Source organism: Acomys russatus, chromosome 31 (assembly GCF_903995435.1).
Source record: "Acomys russatus chromosome 31, mAcoRus1.1, whole genome shotgun sequence".
In the NCBI taxonomy this organism is placed as follows: Eukaryota; Metazoa; Chordata; class Mammalia; order Rodentia; family Muridae; genus Acomys; species Acomys russatus.
The window spans coordinates 23,007,077-23,028,442 of NC_067167.1; positions in this window are offsets into that span (position 1 = coordinate 23,007,077).

Sequence of the window (21,366 nt, forward strand, 5' to 3'; positions counted from 1 at the left end):
TTCTTCTCTTTTGGTCTGTTTTTAGCAGTATTGTTGTAAGCCTAGGGGGGTTAATTTGAGGTGTTGAATAAGCTCAAAGTCCAATTAGCTACCTACTAAAACCAGGATCTAATATATACCCTAGATTGTGTAATTTGCATACCCTATATGATTTTGCAGTGAAATTGCTTTAAAAAACGAACTTCTGAACCCTAACTGAAGTGATTAATGATAGTATGGAAGCTCAGGTGTGCAGCAGATACAACATTTATTTAAATGTAATTATACTCGAGTCTGAGTTTTTCTATCGTTTTGACCTTAGCCTCACCACCACGTTTTAGATCTTCCTCATTCCTCAATAAAAATAACAGAACACTCTAGGGGTTTTCCATTGCTCTAAAACGTATGTGGGACATACTCGCTTGTCTTGTCTTCAGAATTGTTCTAGGCTTTTTCCCATTTCTGAAAACAAAGCAAAGAACTTGATTCACAGAAAACTCCACTTTCTGTGATAGATTGCACTGTTCACAAGCACATGTGAACAGCTATGTTTCCCAGGATGCTCTTTTTTGAGTCCATCAAATTAATGTTGGTCAAAAGCAGATATATGTGATAATAAGAAAGCTAAGGTATACCTACAGACACTATGTTTTGAAGGAAAATGTGGACTAGAGTTTATGAGAGATGCGTGTGGTGATACAGCCAAGGCCTTTCTTACATGTTTCTCAGTATGTAGAATCTCCTCAACTGTTCACTGTCTTAAGCCATAGCTTCTAGACCTACTGGGCCATGCAAAATCACCAATCACAATGGTAGTAATCGCAGGGAGACAGGAACTTTGAATGCTTCCCACCCACTGCTTTTATTATTATTATATTATTATTTATTACCATTATTATTATAATATAAGCAATTTTGTGATTGTATTATAATTGCATCATTTCTCCCATTTCTTTCCTCACTCTAAATCCTCCATATAATGCTTATTCTCCTTTAAATTCATGACATCATGTTCTCTAGCTGTTTTAAACACACACACACACACACACACACACACACACACACACACACCCCTACATAAACAAACGCAACTTACTCCATCTCTATAATATGCACTTTGCTAGTGTTAAGATTAGGATTGAGCTAGACTTCTTTCCCACCTAACAGTACCAGAATGAGTTATGGAAAGTCTTATATCCTTCAGGTGATGTCATTGTGCTTTACTTCTCTTCACTCAGCTCAGGTAAGCAAGCGCTCTACAAATTATGCCACCAGTAGCTTCTTTGTTTTTATTCAATTTTTACCTTTCAGAACTTGGTGTAAGTTAATTCTAATTGTAAATAGTGGGTAGGTTTTTCCTTTCTGATTGCTAAAGTGAAGGTTTCTGATAAATAGCCAGGACTGATGTTGACATCACCAATGTGATGGGACCTGAGATAATATGAATTTTATTATTATTAGTGATAAAATCTGAGGAAGATGGAAAATATATTTTGTGGACTCCTTGAGGCTGCCTTCTATATATTTGGATAAGTGGAATAATAATAACTTTCAAATTAGTGACAATATTGAAAAAAATCTATATCCAGCTTTTATAACTATGCTCTCAAGCAATGCTAGACCTTATTTACAAGATTTGTTTTTATTTTGTGTTTACAATGCTGTGTCATTCAGAAAAGAAAATCCTCCATGCTTTGGAAGTAAATATACATAAAGCATTCAAAACTCAAGAACCTGAAATGGGAGGGCCACATCCCTACAGTGAGAAAATGTCACTTGAAAAGTAAGATCCTACTACATAACTGAGTGATCACAAAAAGCTGTGATCAGTAATATTAAATGTCCCTGAGATGCATTCTTTTCTGTTGTTCTATTGCTGTAAAACCATTTCTAGGAAACAATTCATTGACCTAAAGAAAATTTGAGGAGTGTGATGACAAACAGATAGACTTATTCATGTCTTCAGAACATTGCTTCCCTTATACAATTCATGTCCTACTTGACTGAAGTGTGGACATCAACAGGTATTATGTATGCCACGAATGTGGACTTTCAAATGATTACTGTTCACTTAATGAAAATAATAAGTTAATAGTGAGAAAAAAAGAATAAATTGATCTTTGAATCTAAAACATGTCCACTTTGTGAACCATGTCCTTTTGTGCTTTCTTCTGGAAAAAATGGCTTAGGTACATTTAATTTCTTATAAAATAATAAAACATAACAATATAAAGTTGTTATGCTAGTCATATAAAAGGCAAAACCCTGGTGAAATAAAACACCAGTATGTACCATTATAAAGTATAGTAAAACATGTAAGATTTCCATCACCAGTTTTTGTTTCATATGGAGTCATCATTAACTCATGTTCTGTGTCTCCTGTGTTTGAGGAAAAGTACATAAACAAGAGGAGTTTTCATTCACCAGTGCTCTGCTGCCATGCTCCAAGTGAAATGAAATCAAAGGAAGCACATTACAAATTTGATTCAAAGGAAATTTCAGATACTACAGCCATTATACACATATTTCTTAAATAAAAAATGAGTTGTCTGCAAGCTGTCTTGACATGGCCTGCAAAGTCTTACTACATAAAGCACCATTTCCGTAGTTTGTCATGAGAGCTCCTGAGACAAACAAAGCCCAAATCAAACTGCTTTCTTCCTGCCTTTTTAGCTCAACTTCATCTTGACATAAAAAATAAAATAAGAAAGAAAGAAAGCAAAACAAAAGAAAAATGCTCTTTTACTCTGTAAGAAAAGCCCAGACTATCTCTGTCTATGGTGCCTTTTGATTTCCAAATGGGTTGAAAACAAAAACCAAAACCCTCATGAAATAATACATAGATTGTATGCAAATGATACATGATTAAAGATATATTAGGAGTTTAAAAAAAACTAATCAATTTTCTTTTGTATATGAACTCCTGTTAATTACAACTCAGATGCAGAAAATATTTTAAAGTAATTGTAGGTGTTAAGAGCTAACTACCTGGGGTGTGTACCTCATAAATATGCTCAATTACTATACTCTTGTAGAGAAAATTTAATCCAGCAATATGGCTGCTCTGGCAAGGAATCATATCCAAAGACCTTCTAGGTCTATGTGATCCAGCTGGAATGCAGATATGCCCTTAAGGTACCTAATGCTTCATTGTATCTCTTCTTCCATGCCTAGCCAGTTTTGTTATTTATTTAAAAGACAAGTTAGGTCCATTTGAAAAAATAAGTATCAGTTGGAATGCACACACACTCACAGAGTGATATATATATATATTATATAATGTATATTGTGTATTATATATTTGATATGTATATCAGGTTTTTTTTAGTTTAGTTTTTTGAGACAAGGTTTCTCTGGGTAGCCTTGGCTGTCCTAGACTTGCTTTGTAGACCAGGCTGGACTCAAACTCACAGTGATCTGCCTGCCTCTGCCTCCACAGTGCTGGGATTAAAGGCACGCGCCACCATGCCCAGCTGTATATCAGTTTTAAATGTTGTCTTAACATTTATTTTGTACTCCTTGTCTTTTAAAACAGAGAAACAATGAGGTTTTTTGAGATTGTTTCTCCAAGGAATGTCAGAAGCTACATCTATTTAATTTCGCCAATACGACTGCCTAAACCAGTAGGTTGTTCTCAACCTATATGTCATGGCCTTTCTGTGGGTCAAATGACCCTTTCACATGGGTCGCATATCACATGTCCTGCATATCAGCTATTTACATTACAATTCATAACAGAATCAAAACTATGGTTATGAAGTAGCAAAAAAAAAAAAAAACTTAATGGTTGGGGGTCACTACAACATGAGGAACTGTACTAAAAGGTTATAGCATTAGGAAGATTGAGAAGCACTGGCATAAGGTTTAACTGAACAAGGATGCCAGCAATAATGAACATGTTAAAGTAGACTAGAGAAGGCCCATGAGGCTTCAGCTATACACCAAGACATATAAATAAGCAAGAATGCTGAGAGTGGGAGACAGAGTCTTCCCCAGAGAAGAGCACACCAGCTGGTTACCCAACATGAGGAAACTCTTTTAATGTTAAACTCATTCACTAAATTCTGCATCAATTTTAAGGCCCGCCATGGTTCCTATATAAAAGAGAATGCTTCATCATGTACATCTTCAGGAAATGCTTTAGGAGAGCTTAAGCATGGTTACAGTGTTGTGTTTTCATTCTGGAGCTTAGAGGCAGATTGTCTGTTGGCAAAAGGAAAAGACCTGGCCTGTGCTTCCATATTTTATGATGAATTTGTACTAAGTTGTTTTACATTTCCCAACTCATATTTGGTCATCATTTGGATGACTAGTGAATTTTAAAAAGAGAACATTGTTGCCAAGTTGAGTTGATAAACACCGCTTTCTCCAATTACTCTAGGCAATTAATATGTATGTTATCCTATAACAAGTCTACAAGAATATTATAAAAAGCTATAAGAATTTCATGAAAGGTAAACATATTTAACTCAATCTGATATGTCCTTTATGCTTTTTACACCGTCTATTAACATAGCATAACATCTTGTTTATGATTAAAATAGAGAAGTGTATCTACTCAGAGGCTGAAAACATTCACTGTGTACCTAGAGATGAATTTCAACTGAGAGACACATGGGAGAATAGCAAAGTAAAAGGATCCAGAGGGTCCTAGAAACCTACAAGTAGAACATTATGATAGGCAGATTTGGGCCCAGGGGTCCCGCTCAAACTAAGGCACCCGCCAAGGACAATACAGGAGGTAAACTTTAAGCCCCTACCCAGATCTAGCCAACAGTCAGAATATTCTCCACAGTTGAGTGGAGAGTGTGATATGACTTTCTCACGTACTCTGGTGCCTCACATTTGACCATGTCCCCTGGAGGGGGAGACCTGGTGTCACTCAGAGGAAGGACAGCAGGTAGCCAAGAAGAGACTTGATACCCTATGAGAATATACAGGGGGAGGAAATCCCTCTCAGGAACAGTCATGGGGAGGGGAATAAGGGGAAAATGGGGGGGGGGAGGAATGGGAGGATACAAGGGATGGGATAAACATTGAGATGTAACAAGAATAAATTAATAAAAAAAATTAAAAAAAATTTTTAAATAGACAAAAACCCAGAAAATGTGAAATATTCTTTTATCTCATTGATTGTTTAAAATGTATGCACCATTTACCACACTTTTCCATGTTTTGATTAAGTACTTCGTTCTGTGGACAGGAAGTATGGGTTGCAGAGATGTCTATGTGGGTTGAACTTTTTGCTGCAAAAGTACAAGGACCGGAGTTCAGGTGCCTAATACTCACATCAAACCTGAGTATCGTGCTAGACATCTGTAACCCCAGTGTTAGAGGGTCAGGGGCAAGCACATCCCTGTGATTGGTCAGTTCATTTGGCCAAAACAGTAAGCTCCACATTCCGTGTTGTGTTGGTTCAAAAAAAAATACGGTTTAGAATAGAGGAAGGCACCATATGTCAACCTCTGGCCTATCTGTGAACATGCAGAGCCAAGTGCACTGCACACACATGCACATACATAAACACATATATTTAAAAATATATCAGTTGCTATCTTTTTAAAACTAATAAGTGGGAACTAACAAAGAGCTACCCACAAAGAGAGTGGAAAATGGGCAAGTAGTTCTTAGCATGGCCTCAATGTAGCTAATTGCTTGCACTGAAATAATATACAGTATCCTAGTCTATGGAGTATTTATAGAGCTCACTCTATGCTAACAGTTAACCTAAATTAAATCTAGATCACAGAAAGTTTTATAGGCTGTTAGCGAAACTGGAGTTATTAATCTTTCTCTGAATGAGAACTCAGAATGATTGAAAGCGAACTGAGCTAACGGGTCTCCAACTCTTCAGTAGCTGGTGAAGACAGAAGAAAGGCTGTAGTGACTTTCATTTGTAGCTCAGTAGCTCTGCCAAATGTGTATTATATTGGGAAAATGACATTCTATTTTAATGCTTTAGCTTCCTTTTGGGGTCTCTGAGAGTGCTAATTTACTTTCATTTTATGCAGAAAAACCGTTGCTCTGAGCTTGACTTAAACAGTGATAAGTTGTCCCTATGTACTTGTACCCACTGGAAATCGCCTCAGTTTTCCTTTTATTATTCTTCCCAGAATATTTAAAGACACTATATATTGTAATTGAATGATGCAACTATAGCAACTAACCACTCTTTGGTGTTTCCCCAAATTACAATTTTCTAGACTTTACTTATTTTTTAAAGTCAGAAGAGCTGGGTAGAGTTGTGCTTCTGATGACGTCTTCTCCAACTTGCCAGCTTTTGTACCCTCATCTGTGTCACGATTTACTCTAGATGGCTATTTTCTACTGAAGTAGTCTGGGCTCATGATTAATCCCAGGCGCTTGAAAGTCGAAACCGTATTTTCCTTTCATGCTCTCGATTGTGTTCTCAGGGCATACAAGAGACTAGAAAAGAGAAATTTACTGTTCTTCAGGCTTTCTTTTCACCCTTATTTACTCATTTTCTTTTTTCTTTCAACCAACTTTATTAAAAAATAAGCATTGGAATATTGAAGGCTTGGGAGAAATTTATAGTATGATTAAAAAGAGGTATATGATGGATGTGTCTGGTGTGTAAGAGCAGGGTTGGCACAGAAGGAAGGGGATTTTTTTCTCCAGTTATAAACATGCTTCTAGAAGTTTTTATGGCATTTGAAAAAACGTCTGATTGAGGTTGGCAGGTAAGAAAAAAGAAACCAGTAAGACAGCACACGCTAAGAAAAATATCCCTGTCTAAAATTTATGAACTCTCCTTCCCAATATTAATAGGGATAAATTGGATGCAAGAAGCAAGTATTCACAAACTGAGAGAGAAAGCATGGGATGATGATGAATTTTACTGGGTGGAATGGAAATACATAAAATACCTTAGACATCAGAATTTGGAGTGTGGTTGAAAGCTGGTGGTGTTGAGGCTTATGAAACAATTTCAATACATGAGAGTGTTTCAGCATATGAGATTAAGGGGACTCACATGTGTCACCAGTGAAAGGGAAAGCCTAGGAAGGGTCTGTAAATGCAATGCAAGCATGCTCTATCATCTTTGTAAAGCATTTAGCCAATGTATTTACCCTAAAATAAAGTGAGACTAATTGTGAAATATTCCCTACATGTAACAAATCACTTTGACTTTTAAAATATCCACAGATTACTTGAAGCTTCCAAGAAGTAGAGAGGGGCAGTGTTGCAGAAAGGTGCAGATACTCCCAAACCAGAGAGACAGACTTCCAAGAACCAATAAGCTATTCTAAACAAATTATGATTGTGTTAGAAAGATACACTCAGAGGAAAGTGCCAAAGGCACACTTGGAGTTTAAGAGCTGAAAATCTGAGCCAAGGACTCAGGAACGTGTGAGCTCTGAGCCAACACACACAGCAGATGGGAACCATAAGGCAGCTCAGAGCTTCAGATATTTTCATGAAGGAGAGCTAGATTCCTAGATATCAGCAACACTTATTTCATCTAATCCTTTTTCATCTGCTTTATTAGTCATAACAAAGGAGAGAGAAAAGGTGGTCACAACATTCAGTTTTCTGTAGGCAGTAGTAGCTAAGTGACTGGCTCTAAATATGGCCTTAGAAACTAAACATGCGTGTCAGTAAGCACAGGCAAACCACTGCTAACTACTACATCCATGGAGGAATTGGAGCGTTGCAGCTAGGGAAGGTTTACTAGCCACATCTCTGGCTAGAGGGAAGGGAGAAGTTTTTTTTTTTCCCTTAAATGAAAGTGCCCAGAACTAGAGGTGGACATTTCAGAAGGTCACTTATTTGGGGATAGAGCAAAGAGATGGGGCAGGAGGCTTACTTTGGAGGACAGCTGGTGAGGAAAATGATGAAAAAGCAAGTTGAACATCCCACAAAATGTATCTGGGGAGATGACTCGACTCGGAGAGTGATGCCCTGCAAGTTTAAGGATCCAATTTCGGATCCCCAGAACTCATGTAAAAAGGCTGGCAGTGTAATTTGTACCTGTACTTTCAGACTCAGGAGGCAGCATCGGTAGGCTTTCACAAGGGTTTCTGGCCCGCCTATCTATCTGAATTAGTGAGTTCCAGGGTCAGTGAGAGATACTGTTTCAAAAATAAAAGGTGAAGTACAGAGGAAGGCACTGGACATCAAAATCTGGTGTCTACATGTTCACACCATCATTTACACAGGTACATACATACAAAAGCTTGAACACACACACACACACACACACACACGGTCATCTATCTATAATCTATCTATCTATCTATCTATCTATCTGTCTATCCACCTTTCTATCCACATATGCATGCATACAAGCACAAAAGATCCTACAGCAATAAAGAAAAACAAACCTTTTGGAAATATCAACCATTCCAACCTCATGTTCTACCCACAAAATATATGTCTCCCTCCATTACAGAAAACTTACTTCATACTTTATATATTACCGTTAACACCACAAGGTGACCTTAAGCAAACAAAACTTTCATCATAGGGAAATAACAAAAGAACCTAACTGAATAGTACAAAAGCTTGAATAGAAAAGCCAGATCAAGCTATTACAATGAGAAGAGGAGACTTTAAAATGGAAGCCAATAATGAAATACAAGAAAAAGTAGTTATTGCCAGGTTGCAAGAGCTTAATGGATAGATTTAAGCATGTTTTTACATATTAAAAGAACCACTTTATGCATATAAAAATCTTAACATAGAAAAGGACTATAGAGTAGGGAACAAAACATGAATTTAGAGTTCATCCATTCGGGAAAGCAGTAATATAAATGACAAACAATTTTATTAGTAAAAATGAAGCTCAAATAGTCCAAGAATAATTTATGAAAAACTCAAGGAAAATTCATATGATTAAAAATTCGAAGAATTTCAATGTGGAAATAAAATAGGAAACTTAAAAATAAAAGTGAAGTATAAAATGCACTTAGGAAGACAAATGACTGATGTGTTCATAGTTAAACTGTCTGAAGAATAGGCAATAGAAAAATATCAAAGAAAAATTTCTAAAATTGAAATATTTGAATTTAATATTAAAAAAGCTTAATATATTTGGAAAACTAAATTAAAAGTAGACTATGAACTAGGCATGATGCTGAGAGCCAGCAAATTTCAGGTCATCCTGATTTAATAGTGAGGGCATACCTCAAAACACTTAAAACAAGGGAGGCAGGGACATCTTTGAGGCCTATTCTGTTAGGGGACAGTCTAATGTATTTTGATGCTAATTACTGATTGCTGTCTTTGTAACCCACCTTTTGATTAATAAAAAGCCATCCCACCTGGGCAGGGCAAAGGGCTTAGAGAGAGGAATCCTGGGAAGGAAAAAAGGAAAAAGACCTTGAGGAGAGAGAAGAGAGAGGAAGGCTGCCATGGGTTAGATGAAGGAGAAACATGTGACAGGCATGGATGGAGATTCGTCCCCGATAGAACATTGACAAGTATTTGGGATTATGGGTGAGAGGTAGCTTGATAAAAGTTATAGAAGCAGATGGCATGGGAATTAGGTTAGAGGATTAATGTCTGCGCTGCCCCAGGTTAACTAAGGCTATTTTAAAATATAACAAGTGTCAGTGTCTTAATTGATGGCTATCCTAACATACTGATAATATAAGTAATTTAAAAACAACACTATTCCCACAGGCATGTCACGCTTTTGTTACCCCATTCTTTTGGAGTGTCACGCCACCAAAACAAAACAAAAATGTAAAACAAAACAAAACCTCGGATGAAATAAAACTGGAAACAAACAATTTTGCAAGATGGAAAAAAAAATGAGCCTCAAAGATAAACTACATTAAAATACTTTGTAGTTAGTGATAGCTGCAAATACAAAATTCAGTCCCCACACATCAACAGCAACATAGAACGCACAGTAAGCTTTGTGGTACTGTGTTACAGAATTGAATAACATAAATAGTCTAAGGTTATTTATGAAAAAAAGAAAAAAAAGAGTTTCTAGTTACTTCATTGTGAACATTCAAGTCAATCTTGACCAGAACAATCATTGAATATTAAAGACTGAAAGATCACATTAGAAGTGTTATCAGGCAAATACAAAGCAAAAGAAAGGAACAATTTAATTTTGATTATGGAAAGATAATTTTCAGAGCAAAAATTATAAAATGATGACCAAGAATGTTACTGAATAATATTGAAGGACAAAATTCATAATGGGGATACATTGTTAATGAACACACAGCACATATAACATTCACCTTAAAATATGCATAGGATACCTGCGCCTGCGCGCACGCGCGTGCGTGTGTGTGTGTGTGTGTGTGTGTGTGTGTGTGTGTGTGTGTGTGTGCGTGCGCACGTGCATGTAGGCCAGAGTGCAACCTTAGTTGTCATTCTTTAGGAATCATTTACTTTTAGTTTTTTAGACTGAGTTTCTGTGGTCTGAAACTCACAGGGTTAAGGCTAGACAGACTAATCAGAGACACATGTCTGTCACCATCTCCCAGGCGTCAGGATCAGAAGAGGCACATGCCACCACACTCCTGATTGTAGTCAAGCACTTTACTGGCTGGAATATCGCCCCACTCTCTACAGTCTAGATCATACTATGAAGTGAATAAAACCAGGTGCAAATAGTATATATAGGATACTGTTTATTTTTATTTTTACTTTTTGCAAATGGGCAAATAAGTGAATGACTATTTTGCAAAAAGAAATGAAAAAGGAAGGGAGAACAGGAAGAATGGTGGTAGACCCAGCCCCTGATGGGTACTATGTGTCAAGGAAATGTGAGTTTCTGGAGGCTAGAGAAGGAAAGAAATGGCTTCCTCGCTAGCATCCGACTCAGCTTGGTGTACCACAATAAACCATTGGAGGTTGGAGAGCAGTAACAGCAGAACTTATTTTCTCATCATTTAGGAGGCTGAAAGGCCATCCAGTTGGTGCTAGGCTGGTTGCCAGGCAGGATGAACTCATCCAGACTTTCAGACGGTGCCTTCTTGAGTCTTCATTGAAGAGACTGAGTTACATAATGTTTCTAATACAGATCCACTGCCACCATGCTGGATTCGTTTTGTTGACATCATTGAACTCTACCTACCTCCCAGGATGCTGTTCCACATACTCTATCAATGAGGACTAGGATATTTTCATGCATGTCTTATATACATGTCCACTCACATGCACCCTAAATATACGACAATGAAAAATGGCCCCAATTTTGTAAATTCTTGGTCTCTAGTTGGTGGAACTGTGTAAGAAGGATTAGGAGGTGTAGTCTTACTGGGAGAGGTGTGCCACGTGCGGTGGGCTTTGAGGTTTCCAAAGCACACACCATTTCTGTTCTCTATTTTCTGACTGTTACCTCATCATAGGGTCTCTCAAACGCTGCTCCAACACCCTGCCTACCTAGCTGTTGCTATCATCCCTTCTACGATGGCCATCAACTCTTCTCCATTCTGGAACCAGAAGCCCAAATTCAATGCTTTCTTTTATAAATTTCCTCTGTCATGGTGTTTTTGTCATGGGAATGGGAAAATAACTATGACTTATGTGTATATTTTGTTTTGACTCTTGAAACATATAAAAAATTTGCATTTTCAAATGAAGTGAGTATAAATGAAAATACTATAATTTTTATGGCACACTTAATTGATACAAATCTGTACTAATTTGATAACACAGTTACATTTAAAAAAGGAGTTTTCCAGGTAACTCTATCAACACACACAGGAGCAAAACCACAAAAACAGTAATATCAACAGCAGAATGATGAAACAGTAAAAGAAGATAAAACAATATACGGAATCTTACCCTTTGTAGTTTCTGTAACATGTTCGATGTGGGTAATGATATTGGCTTCATAATTCTGAAATCATTTTATGTGTTCCCCAAAGTGTGAGACTCAGTGTGCAAATGTATTTGTACTATTGGAAAGTGGGGTTCATATATGTGAAAAATGAAAATCTTTGGGCAAAGAAAAGTTTCTTAGGCTATAAATAGAGATGTATTTGATATTTCTGTCCATTTCATGGGGTCGGAATCAATGACAATCATAGTAATAATAATAAAAATAACAATAATAACTGATATTTAATAATACCATTTAGTTCATGGAACTAATATTCTTCATAAAGAAGTCACTGTCCTTTTTGTTGTTGGTTTTTTTTTGTTTTGTTTTGTTTTGAGAAACGCCTCCATGTTAGGCTTGAAGTAGAAAAGACATAATATGAACTTAGAATGTTCTGAATTACAGAAAGTTTGAAGCTACTTTTTTTTGTGGTAACAAAACTGTTTGCAAAAGTACAAACTGGAGTTTAAAAGAGCACATTTTGGTAATTAGGAAATAAAAAAAATATATTGGCAGTATATTTCAAAAGTCCATTTTTATTGATTGAAAAGTAACAAAAATTTAAGATCTTCTATAAATTACAGAGGAATTTTAATTCAGAACATTGCTGTTCTGGCAAGAGATCACATCCAAAGACCATCTAGCTCTGTGTGATTCTGCTGGAATACAAACATGCCTTTAATCCCAGGAGAAAGAGGCAAGCAGATCTCTGAGTTCAAGGCCAACTTGGTATAGAGCAAGTTTCAGGTTAAGAAAAAACCAACAAAAACGCTTAGGCCCAGGTGTGGTGGTACATGTCTTTAAACCAAGCACTCTGCAGGGAGAGGCATGGAGATCTCTTGAGTTCTAGTCAATGCAGGTCAGGCAGTTCAGTTGAGTCAGTGAGTTGAGAGGCAGTGCAGTGGAAGTGAGTTCATGGCAGTATAGTTCGTGGAATTCAGAGGCAGTTTTCTTGGGAGAGTTTTACAGAGTTAGGTTGAAGAGAGAACAAGCTAGACACAGGTGAAGACAGAACTAGCCAGAGGATGAGAAGGAGCCAGAAGATTTGATCAGATTGCTAGAGTTAATTTGAGGCCAACCATAATAATTCAGCCAGAAGCTGAGAGAAGTCAGTTTGAATCAGTCAGCTTGGAGAGCTGGAGAATCTACTCCTGGATGATTAGAGTGTATAGAGGTTAGAAGCTTCCAGGACTAGGCCTATGCTAGCAGATGGAGGCAGTAAGCCTCCAAGATGACAATTAATTAAATCAAATAGAAGATACTTTAACAATAAATAAATTATGTTTACCCTATATAACCAGAAATAAGACAATTCTTTCCGTAACATTAAAATTAAATTGTTGTAATAAAAATTTACATTACATTACATTAAAATTACAACAAATTAAAAAAACTTTTCTGCTGTTAGGGTCCAGGTGATTTGCTGAAGAAAGACCCCAAACAGTATGCAAAACCAAAGAGTGTTTATTCCAGCATGCCTCTCTCCACAAGAAGGTGACCCTGAAATGAGCACACAGGCTCAATTTACAGACTTTTAGAGGGACAACTTTAATTGATTGGTAAGAAATAGATCAGAGTGTACAAGGGGATTCAGGATTGGCTGCTTGGTTGGTTACTGGGGCCTTTTTGAGTCGTTGAGGTTCTGGCTTTTACTCAAGAGTTGGTCTTTAATTTCCTTGGATAGGACCATATATGTTCTTACCAAGGCCATAAAGTAATAAAAACATAGTATGTGGTCGTTTTGACCTGTAATCTGATTAGCTGCCCATGAGCTGTCCATGAGTTGTCTATAAGTTGTGTGTGGTTTTTTTTTTTTAGGAATTGTTACAAACTTGGCCTAGTTGGGCAGAGTAAAACCTGAAGATTGTCCTCCTGTTTGACTAGTCAAGCAAAATGGGGCCTTTGGAGGCTATGAGGTCCCTGGGGGGAGGGTGCCCTCACTGCTTATTCCTAAAATTAATAGCAAGTACTTACATTTCATTGTATGTATTATGGACTTTTATGTTTTAGCTTAACTATTCATGAGAGGCTATCTTCTTTTCAATATGACAAAAGTAAATTTAAGAAAGCATCCCAAAGTCCCATGAAAGAGGAAGGATTTTACCACAGATCAAATTATCTTTAAATTTTACATCACTCAATGTGCCCTGACACTTAATAGTCTTGCAAAACATCAACCATTTGATTGTCATCACATTGTGTGAGTTAATCATGCCATGGCTTCGGCATCACCTTTATTTTACAAGTAAAGAAACCACGGCTGGGGCCCCAGAGTTCATGTCAGAGTCAGTCCCTGCTCTCCACAGAACTGTGGATAAGGTCCTGTCCACTGGCTAGATCAGAGTAGGGGTTCAGTGTTTACTGCATATGTTGTCCATGGTTGGTGCAGTAGTTTGAGAAGGACTCCCTGGGTCTGGATCAGCCCATCATGATGTTCTTCTTGTAGGTTTCTAGGACCCTCTGGATCCTTCTATTTCCCCATTGTCCTGTACATCTCTCACCTAGAGTCCCAATAGGAGGTCCCTGCATCTATCCCAATCTCCTGGTGGGAAGAAGGCCTGGTAGTACTCAGAGGGAGACTAGGCAGAATACCAAGATGAGACTTGATAGGCTGTGACCATATGGTGAGGGAGGAGGTCTCCTTCTGTCACAGACCTAGGGGAGGGGAGTAAGGTGAAAGCGGGAAGGAGGAAGGAATGGGAGGATACAAGCAAGGGGATAACAATTGAGATGTAATCTGAATAAATTAATAAAAAAAGAAAAGAAAAAAGAAAAAAAGAAAAGAGAAACCACGACTGGTACATCAAAAGATCTTGATTAAATTAGAGGAAGAACTAGGATTTAGATTTCTGGTTTTGGGTCCTACTTCATATTTTTCCACAATAGTATGCTTCCAGGAATATATTATCTATGGAAACTATGAAAACTTAAATGAAATTTTATTATGATAAATGAAGATTGTGTTTGCATGAGTTTTTAGAAGGAAATGTTTGAAAGGCTATTAGAACATACAGTATACAAAAAGCCCAAAATGTCCAATACTAATTCTTTAATCCGTGAAGGTGTTAGCTTGTATGGCAAAAGGAAATTGAAACTGTATAAGGAGTTAAGATTTCCAGCTACTCTATCTTAAAATAAGAAATTGTTCTGTGTTTTGCCAGTGGGCTCAAAAAACTGACAAGAGTCCTTAAAATTGGGAGAAGATGAAGGGCTGATGAGGTGGGTCATCTATTAGAGCCACTTGCTGTCCTATCAAGCCTGATACCTTGAGATAGAACCTAGTGGAAGCAGAGAATCCATTCTTACTGGTTGTCCTCTGATTTTCTCACGCCCACTGTGGTGTATGCATGTGTGCAAACACACTATAAGAAAATAAACATTAAAGACATCTATGGTAATGGGCACTTTTAATTCAAGTGTTATGAAGGCTGAGATTGGCTGCCATCTAATTCACACTGTATGCTTCAGGGTAGTGACAGATGCTGTCTAAAAATTAAAGAAATAATAAAGGTTAAGGTTTCATTAGGAATGACACCTAAAGTTGTATTCTACTGCCATCTCACAGGCACACACACACACACACTCAGGCATGCACACACAAACACACACATATATACATGTGCATTCATGCACACTCACAGACACACACAGAGACAGACATGCACAAATGCATGCACACTTGTGTATGCATGCACACACACAGACACATACAAACACACACACAGACAAACATGCACACACAGATACACACACACACATACACACACACACACCGGAAAGAGAATCAGATTTTTGTGAAGGCACACAGGAAGGAAGCAGGCAAGCATGAAAAGGCTTCTGGGCAGCACTGATGGAATAAGCCTGTGAGCTAAGGACTTGGTGGCTTTGGTAGCTAGAAAAGGAAGGAAGTAGTTCTTCCTTCAAAATTTCCAGGAGAGCAGCTGCCCAGATCCCTGAATGCAGTAGACAAAGAAGCCCAGAATTCTAAGATGATCACAAATACATGCTCTTTATACCCACAAACTTGTCATACTTTACAATGATAAATCAAAATGATTCAGAGACAAAGGCTTCTGTGGGGGACAGAGGAAGTGGCTTCTTTGGAACCAATTCCCACGAGTTAGAAGTAGACAAAAATGCTGATGCCATCAATTCAGAGAAAGTTAAACCATGTTTGAAGTTAGCAGTTAGGATATCTGACTTTGGGATATAAAATATATCTAAGCCGGGTTTTATAATTTGACCATAACTCTTCCTCAGTTTCAATAACTTTTTCATTTGCTCTTACATCTCTTGGAATAGAGTCAAAACCTTTGTAAAGAAATATTATTGTGCTGAGAAAAGAGCAGAGGAGCAAAATCCTGTTTAAATTAAAATGAATTGAGAGAAATATTTTAAAAGGTCCATAGAAGAGCAAGGGGCTTCTCTGATCTCATTTTTTTTCTTAGCCCTTCTGACCTGCTGTGCCAACAGGGTCACAGAGAACTGTTTAGCATTCTCTTTTGTGACTCCTCTTGAAAGAGCCTGAGAACAAAAAAAAAAAAAAAAAAAAAAAAAAAAATCGTACTGTCTGAAATTTCAATAAATCCTTTTAGAAAACTTCAGAGCACAAGAGAATTGGAGGAAATTTAAGACCATTCATTTGTCTCGATTGCCAGCTATTATTTCAGTGTGATGACCCACACAGTTTCCGTAGCAATGAGAAGAACTGCTGGGCAGTAGGTGATTGATTGAAACGTTTCTCATTTCTCTGTCATGTCCCATCTTGCAGTGTGTGTCTTTCTTCTGTTGTAACACTTCTGATGACGAGTCTAGAGGTCTAAGAGAATACTGACATTTCGGATCTGACCATTTTTCATATTGTCATAGAATTTGTAAAGTATTTCTGTCTTCGGATGTACTTGTGAAAAGTATGAGCTTCTTTTTCTAAAGGTAGAATTTCAGCATTCTGGATATGCGTTCATCTAGATATATCTTTGGGAAATTTTACACATTGCCACAACTTCTATTGGCTGAAGTTGTAATGACTTGGTATTGGCTTGATATGAATATAATAGAGGCATTCAAAACAATTAAACATTTTGCTTATCATTGTTATGGAAACTGAACCACCACTCCAAATAAAATAGGATATACCAAAAAGATTTGATTTGCCAAGTGTATAAAGTTCTCATAGGTAGTTTTACATTTTCACTTCTTTTATTACACAGCTCAGGCTTTGCTGTGTGTGCTCTTGAATAGTAGAACAAAAACTGCATCAATTCTGGGCAGTAGTGAAAAATACTTAGATTAGGAGGAGCCTGAAGGCTAAATCAAAGCCCTTGAAGAATTTTTTTTTCCTCATCGCAATCACAAATTCCCATTTACTCATTAAACTCACGTTACTGCCAGTGTTTAGCTAAGTCACACAAAACTGAAATCCAAGTAATACTCTTTGTGGTGACCCTTGGATCCAGAAAATGAGCTTGAGAAAAATGCTCTTTAGCTCCAAGGAAGAGATACATAATATACGGACAAAAACTGTTTGGCAAAACTGGGAGTTGAGTCATCTGTGCTGTAGTGGAATCTGGCTTATAATTTCTGGGTTCATAAACGTATGTATCCTTGAGTCTTTTGTCCGAAAATACTCTAACACAGCAAAGACTTAACCACTGAGTATAGTACTTCATGAACACAAAAAGCTGAGATGCACCTTGAGTCCTTAAAAGCTGTTTCTCATGATAATTGAAAATACCAGGGATTTTTATTGCACTGCAAACTTTTTTATCTAAAAAGGGCTAAAATGAAGCTTTAGTGATTGTCTCAGGTGTTAAATATGTTCAGTGTTAGAGTCTTACATGCTTACTACGTGTGCATCCATGTTCTCTAAGCATCTCTCCCATACAAAGCCTACATATCCGCCACTGTTGTAACTCACACCACCTCTTACATTTTGACTTTGCTTTGAAAATTATGTTCTAGCCTTCACATGGTAGCATACACATAGTTCCAATAAGTAGCTCTTGTTTAAAAAAGACTTTTAACTCTTTTTAGAGAAGGTCTTACTCTGTACCCATGACTGACCTCAAACCACTCCTGCTGCAGCCTAGCTATTTTCAGCTCTAAGAAAATAAAAATAAAGACATTAAAAAAAATTAAATCAAAGGTTACAGTGGATCTAACCACCCTGTCCTTTAAGAATAACCGAATCAATTAACTAACGCAATCAAAATCCTTCAAAGAGAAGATGAGATGATGGATGAGAAAGATACAAATAGTATAAGGAGGGTGTACACTGGAAAATAGCAGTTTGTGTCCACTATCCAATGCCACACACAGCTGATCCCTGGCATATAAAAACTCAGATTAAGGTGCCAGAACTTACTGGTAAGGAGAACCTCAACATTTACATTGTAACTAAAATATCTTAAATTCTGCTTTCTACTGAGGAATAACACAAAACAAAAGGAAAACACATTCATATCTATCAAGGATTTCTATTGTTGGAGTCTGCGGAGTTAGGGCCTTTTGGATAGAGTGCTTCCTGCCTAGGCCTGTAGACTGGAGCTTGAAATGCTGGCACCTTTATAAAGATGAGGCTCAGTAGATTATAGCCCCAGCCCTATGGAGGGGAGAGTGGAGACAGGCAGATCTCGGTAGCTTTCTGGCTTGTGCTCTTGCTTCAGGTTCAGTGAGAGACCATCTCTGAAACCCAGGTGGACAGGCACTGAAGAACACACCCCAAATTAATCCGTGGTTTCCACAGGTAAAGAAACGGGCCTAGTGAGGACACGTACATACGTGCCCACACACCCCAGATCTCTTCCTCCACAATAAAAAACACAAGTTTTCTATAGACTGAATTCTGTGTGTCATCTGACTGGTACATTGCCAAACAAAAGCCAGCTTGGCATAGTTTCACTTGGTTACAGGGATATTGTCAATGTCTTTCCTTCGTAACTCTGAAAGCAGTCACAGTAGAGCCCCACACCCCCAACCTGAATTGTTGCTACTAAATTCACTTATGATTTCAAGAATATTCAAAGCAATCAAATGGATAGCATTGAACATTCTAGGTGCCTCTTTTTATGCTGGTGTGACCACATGGTCTGATGTCATTGTTCTTAGTGCCACCTTTGTATTGTCCTTTTCTTTTATAGTTCCTGTTATACCAATATTTATTCTAATTTCTATCAGCAATCCTCTCCTGGCTTCTCTCCTCATTTTTTCTCTCCTCTTACTGATCGCCCTCCTCCTCCTATTTCTATTTTATCCCCTCTCCCTTCTCCTCTTCTACCTCTTTCCTCTTATTGCTACTTTATGAAATTAATTTTGATGAGTGTCAAAAAAGTCATTATTTCAACTTGTATCCATATAATAGTGACTTCTAAATGTATTTTAGACTGAAATTTCTCTTAGTTTCTAAATTTACAATTGCCTATTATATGTCTATATTTAGACATTATGCAAGCAGGTCTGTGTGACTACATACATTTTCTGTTATAAATTTGAATGTCTAACTGTCCAGCTTATTCAGGGCTGAAGGATTTCCAAGGGCAGAAAACTTTTAGTACTGAAACTGGTATAGGATAAAAACAAAAAACAAAAGACAAAAAAACCCCCAAAAACGAATGAATAAACAACAGTATCAGCAAGTACAAAAATCAGCCAGTTCAACCCCTTTTTAATTTTATTCCTTTTCTCTGATTGTAGGTTAATGGACTTACCAAGTCAACTCTCCAAATCAGAACACTGGGAGTCATCTTAGACTTTTGAGAACTATGGTCTTCAGAACCTCTGGGTGCTAATTGAAAATTAAGATTCTAAACACACCACTCATTTTACACTAATTACAAAACAACTGAGGATGGGGCATTTAAATTTGCATTTTAATAAGTTTCCCAGGAAATCATTAAATCACCTATGGTTTAAAATCCTTGCTTTGTTCCTCTTGCCCTGCCCAATCAATTAATTAAAATCATCACTGCCTCCATCCCTTTCCTGCTATTCTTACACATACTCTCTGGGGAGTGCTTTCAACATTTACATTTTATATTAAGGTAGTTGTTTTCTAAGTCCTTGGTCAAATTCTAGAGTAACACATTTTGAAAATGCGCAGTCTAAAGTGCAAGCCCAAGAGCTCTCAGTCATTCTCCACAGTTTCTCTAGTTAAAGCCAGAATGTATTGAATGTTAATTTATTTGGTTTAGTTTATTATCTACACTTCTAAAAACGCTTTTGCGTACAATCCTGTGCAGAATTGAGTACTGCTGTGGATTCACATGTATTGTGTAGCACAGAACAGACTCAGTTCCAATGTAAAACTCAGGCACTAGCAATCCAGTCCTAATTTGCAGGAAGCTAAGTGGTTGAAAAGACGAGTTACATTATCCAATTCACTCTTCTCCATCTGGACCCAGTTCTTCAGTAGAGTGTGTGTGTTCATGAAAGGAGGACCTGTGGACCTACGTGTTGGAGCAACTGTTAAGTTTGTACTTGGCAATAAAACCCACATGGAAGAGAAACAGGCAAATGGTAGTCACTGATAATATTCTTGGAAACCCTACATTAATTCTGGCCAGTTAACCTGGTGAATTTAACAAGTGTACCTCAACCCTAAATCTGTACTTCTAAATTTATCTGGGACTCTGAACACTAAGCTCACCATCTGCCTTAACGAGCCCTTTATGAGTATCTCAACTGGAAGGCATTAGAGCAAGGAGAAGGAGCTGAGAGGGACCGGGAACTTGTACAGTTCTTCCTTCCTCTTAGCTCTTGGCAGCACGGCTTCAGGAATTGGGGATGGCTCAGCTCTAATAGTCAGTTTGCTTATTTTTGTAATATGATTTATTTAAAAATGAATGCCTCCTCTTCCTATAGTGGTGTTTAGATTCACAGAACAATTGAAAACAAACTGTAGGTTTTCCATTCTACTACCGCCCTTACTAACCCACATACGTGATTTCTTCTATGATCAATATTCAATGCTGTCTTTTTATTTAACAGAGAATTTAACACACTTAAATGTATTATTTAAAAGGCATTTTTGTTAGTTTTTTTATCTATAAGGAAATGGAGAAGATAGAACAGCTGTATCATCCAAATCTTACATGGCAATGACACATTTAGCATAATCAGTTAATATAATCAGTTATTATATATTAGATCAACTAAGAATTAGCTTATATAATTTGCTTGTCTTAAACAGCTTGCAACAGCATTTCCAAAGTATTGGAAGTAAAGCTTGTATTATAATTGAATTGTATGAGTACAATACCACATATTAGACTAGAATATATATGATGTGTATGAAGAATAATCTTAAATTTGAATTCTATACTAATGTATCTAAAATTAATCTTAATTTGCATCTATATATAAAATTCCATACCAGTGAATTAAAAATAACCTTGTGAGTAGCAACTAAGGCATTAAGTTGAGGAGTGGATTCACTAATCTACTTTTTGTCCAGTCATTCCTATATATTTCTCTATTGCCCTTTCTTTCTTTTCAACCCCTGTCTCCAAGTCTGAGAATGAAAGATAAAGGAAAGGAGAGACATCCCTGAGCCCAACCTTGTTTTCTCTCTAAACAAG